Below are 5,071 nucleotides of genomic sequence, written 5' to 3' on the forward strand. Positions count from 1 at the left end.
ATACCACACAACACACACACACACACACACACATACACACCCAGAATTATAAACAAATAAAAAAATGAATAATTAAAATAAAAATATAAGAAAATGGGTGAAATTTTAATAAATAGAGAAGATATATATATATATATATATATATATATATATATATATATATATATATGAATTGGTTGTGTTTAAGAAGAAAACATGTATTACATAAAAACAATCCAATACTATAGAACTATTGAACTAATAAATAAGAACTGTTTCCAGTTACCAACAGTTTACTTCCAACAAAAAAAGCAAACACAAGATGCTTTCATGAGAAACATATTTTAAAAAATATAAACAGTTTCAGAGCACAGTTACCTCTAAAAACGCTACTTAATTCATTTTATGAAGTGGTAACTCTGATGCTACAGCTGGACAGAGACAGTTCAAAAACGGGAAACTCACTTTTGAACAAAATGTGAAAATAATAACTAAAATATGATGGAAAAAAATGACAGTAGAACAAAAGAATGATGTCTTCTAACTTTTTTTTCCCATGAAGTAATTTAAGGATAATTTAATATTAGAAAATATATTAATATATTTAAATATATTTAAAATATCAGGAGAGAAAGTTTACACTCATCTTCTATTGAAATGGTTTGTAATAAAATTTAATATTCATTCCCAAGAAACAAAATCCAAAAGCTAATGGCTGTTGGTGTGATAGAAATTAGACCTTCTTTATTAACAAAGATTCTAACTCCCAAATGAACAGCTGAATCATACTTCAGAATGAAAAACTAGAGACATTTCTATTTAAATATAAAAGGATTCCCACAATATCTGCCATACTTCACAGTTTTAAAAATAATTTTATTGACAGATATCAATTGTACATATTGATGGAGCTCAGTGTGACATCTCCATACAATTTCTGTTTTTACCCTCCACATCCCAATGTCTCATAATATCAATTCTACTTTCAGGTTGGTATTTTTTAGCTTCCACATATAAGAGAGACCATGAAGTGCTTATCTTTCTGTGTCTGGCTTATTTCATTTAACACAATGTCCTCTAGTTCCATTCATTTTGCTGCAAATTACAGGATTTCATTCCTTTTTATAGTTGAACAATACTCACATGTTCTTTATCGATTCATTCATTGATGGGCACCCAGGCTGATTCCATCTTAACTGTGTGGAAAAAAACCTGGGCATTCAGGCGTCTGCTTGGTAAGTGGATTTCATTTCTTTTGTCTATATACCCGGAAGTTAACACAATATTAAAATTCTGGCCAATTGAGTAAAACAAGAATTTTTTTTAAAAAAGAGGATCTAAAAGTAGATAACCCAGGTATTGTCGGTTATGTGTGATAGAATTTTCTCCTGGAGAATTCACGGAAAAGACCTGAAAAATGACTACTCTGCTAAGTGAGTTCAGAAATAAAGCTTGGTCCAAATAAGAACATAATAAAAAAGTTATGGTTTTTCTATAATGATTTTTAAAAGTACCATCTATGATAGGAACAGAAACATAATGTACCTCACATGAAGTTCAACAAGAAATGTGATGGAAAAAAATAGGAACTATAAGTGGAAGAATGTGCTCTGCTGTTGAACTAAAATGTTTACAAACAATATAGTTATCAATTCTCTCTACAGGATCTAGAAGTTTAATGGGAGCCATATAAAAATACCCATGGGACTTTGGAGGAGGTGGTGCTTTATAAGATTGTTCTGAAATTCATCTGTTACTTTAGAATTGCCAAGAACATTTTGGAAAACGTGGAAGGAGGAGAGGAACTGGCACTCTCCTGGGTAAGCAGTGTGCAATGATGTACTTGCAGCTTTGTGTATATTTAAGCAGTCTGGTTTAATTGCAGAAATAGACAGATAAATCAATGGAACAGTACAAGGAGAGCTGAAGCAGGCACACGTAAATATGAATTTCATATAAGATGAATGTGGCATTTCAAATCAGTGGGGAAAAGGTGAAGAATTCCATAAGTCAAATTGGGTCAATTTGCTGACCATGCGGGAAAAGAAAAATAGATCTTTGCAGCATAACATGCACTAACAAATTCCAGATTGATAAAATATTTAAATGTGAAATTTAAAACCATAGGAAGATTTTAAGAAAAAGATATGAATATTTATCTGAGGCCACGGTGCGGGAGTACTTTCGAAGAGTGCGAGTGAAAACTTAATCCATAAAATAAAGGACTAGTCGATTAAATGACTCCAAAATAATGAAATTCTCTATGTCAAAATGATTCTAAACAAAGCTAAATATTAGACCACAGACTGAGGATAAACATGTTTTGCAACAAACTTGTTTAATATCCTTTTAATATAATGAATGCTTACAAACCAGTAATTATGTGGCAATCATGCAAGAGAAAATAGGCAAAAAGTATAAGCAGGAAATTGTATAACAAAAAAATCACAGCAGTCAATGATGTAAGAAGAAAAGTTCAACCTCACTAGAGATTAAGGAGTTACAATTAAAAGGAATAATATATTCAATGCATTTAGCTCAATGCAGGGAACATAGAAAGTTGTAGATAACTATTAACTCAGTCGGAACATGATGATTATGACAATGATACTTCCTTCCGATGAAAATGGTATGCGGAATAGTGATTCAGGGATTATTCTGTTGGTGGAAGGATGAATGGACACATTTCTAACAGGTGTTTTTTACAATGCATGGCCAAATGTGTTAGAAGAGCAAATTTCTTTTGATATGTTACTCTCATTCATATATTTATTCTAATGAAATCCAATGAACTCCTCTTTAAGGATTTATTCCCAGGATGTTCATTACGGTATTGATTACAGTAGTTACCATAAAAATTGGGTGTAATAAAAGACTGGTTGAAGTACAGAACATCCACACAGCAGGAAATTCTGTGGTGATTAACAGTGACATTGCAGAAAACAAATTTGCCAACATGAGCTCAATCCCAGTGTATCAAGTAAAATAAATACCATGGTTAAACACATACCTGTACGCATGGAAGAAATGGGCAAACGAATGCAAAGTTATCAGTGTCTACATCTGAAAGCTGGAATGTGGATGATGTTGATTTTTATGTGTATGTTGGTGAGTGTATTTGTTTCGACACTTTCTGCAAAGAGTGCGTAGCGATTTTGTAAGCAAAAAGAGAGCAACCATATTACCTTTCAGTTTTTAAAGACCGCTGGGAATTTGGAAGCTGGGAATCTGGGGGCAAGGATTTAGGGATCATTAATATCAGAGGAGGAGAGCAACCAGCTGGGCAGAGTGGCAGGAGCCCTGTAGCTGGCTGGTGTGGAAGAAGGTCTGGAGGCTTAATCAATCTGGGACACAATACGGGCTTCTTGGTGGAGGAGCCCAGTGCATCCCTCTTTATAATGCATCCCTCTTTATCGACATCATGTCAATAGGAGCAGAGGCGTTTAGTGGTATACACATAGGGTTTGAATGGCAGTACTCTAAATGCTTAGCCGATAGATCAGGGATTAGACCTATAGACTGGAGTTGGTGGACTTTCTGGGAGAGCATCCTATCTAACTCCCACACCTGTGGGAGTCTTCCTTGTGCATGAAGGACCCTCCATGGCAGTCAGACCCATGTGCCCTGCTATGCCAGTGATCTGCTTCCAGACAGAAGCCAGGGAGTCAGCCCAGCACATCCCTCTCTGCAAGAGGAGTTCTATGAAGATTCATGAAGATATCAAAGAAAATGGATTCCCTTCCATGGCTTCTATGTGCATGTTGGATAACAGGGGAGCAAAACCTAGGCACCTGCCCATCTACTTGCTCCTCCTTGAGCTCAGTGAGCAGAGAGCTGCAGGTATGTTCTGGGTCTGTCCTCAGAAGGGGCACCCCTAACCCTTGAGCCCTGACTCTCTCCTACTCTGTGCCCATCTCTTCCCTCCAGAGGACACCAGAGTTATTTTAATAAATGTGGACCTGATCATGCCATTCTCTGGCTTAAGACCCCCGGTGACTTCTCATTGCCTCTAAAATGAAAGTTCTGCAGAATTTGCCATCATCCACCAGGCTGTCTCCTGCAGCTCCTTAGTTCCTCCCCCATGGTCTCCCCCTCCCCACAGATAATTCATTCTCATTAACTTTTTTTTTTTTTTTTTGGTGCTGGGGATTGAACCCAGGGCCTCAGGCATGCTAAGCCTGCACTCTACCACCAAGCCACACCCCGATCCTAATTTTTATTAACTTCTTGAACACCTGCCGTTCTTCCCTCTGAAAGTCTGCCTTGATTTCTTGATGAGGACTTATTAGGTCTCCTCGCCACAGGTTATAGCACCTTATCATGACCTAAACCCCAAAGGTTTTGCTTTGTAAATTTCCCCTTTAGTTGTCTTTTTCTCTTAATCCATTCTTGGTGTGGCACGGTGCATGTCTGTCTTGGTTAGTATCTGGCATGGCTCATGGCCTATCACAGACACTTAGTGTGTTTGACAAATGATGGAAATGATTGAACAAATAAACTGAACAAATGGATGAACTAAAAAAGGATGGAGGCACAACCTCTCTTTGCAAAGAGCTTGTGGAGGAGACAGGCTTGTGAATGTGCATGCAAGGGATGGTCATTGCGGCGGACATTGAGGGGACAGCCAGAGGAGAGGGCAGCTGATCCAGTCATTCTGCCTGAGAACAGGTGATTCTAGGTGGTTTCCAGTGAGCAGGTCCAAAGAGATGGCTGGAGAGTATTCTGCTAGCCCAGGCCTTGTGTGGAAGGCCTTGGAGTCAAAACAGATACCCATCAAGAATATGGAATATGCCTCGGACATGCAGACCTCTGAGCAGGCAATTGCAGTGCTCCTACTGTGTGCCCGGCCTTGGACACCAGTGAGCCTTTGGGGCTCCCCTCCCTGGCACCTGTCCCCTTCTGTGCACAAGCAGTCTCTTTCATGGCCTCCTGACAGACAGGCCTGAAGATGCAGCTGAACTTGGGCAGCGGGGGAGGGAGGGCTGGCCTTGCCCACCAGCAGCACCATATGCCCACGCCTTAGACTATTCCAGTCATGTCCCTGGGCTGCCCAGCTGTCGCTGCTATAATTACGCAGCCACGGCCGCGGGAA

The 5,071-nt window shown here is 38.8% G+C and overlaps 1 non-coding gene across 1 annotated transcript; it reads right to left on the reverse strand.

Moving 5' to 3' along the window:
• Nucleotides 1-4,113: 4,113 nt before the first annotated feature.
• On the reverse strand, nt 4,114-4,186 carry Trnaa-agc (transfer RNA alanine (anticodon AGC)). The gene has a single exon. It is a non-coding gene; the product is annotated as a tRNA-Ala (tRNA).
• Nucleotides 4,187-5,071: the final 885 nt, after the last annotated feature.

The sequence above is a fragment of the Marmota monax genome, unplaced genomic scaffold, assembly GCF_021218885.2.
Source record: "Marmota monax isolate L192 unplaced genomic scaffold, Marmota_monax_Labrador192_F-V1.1 WCK01_AAM20220418_F8-fsc00101, whole genome shotgun sequence".
Classification (NCBI taxonomy): domain Eukaryota; kingdom Metazoa; phylum Chordata; class Mammalia; order Rodentia; family Sciuridae; genus Marmota; species Marmota monax.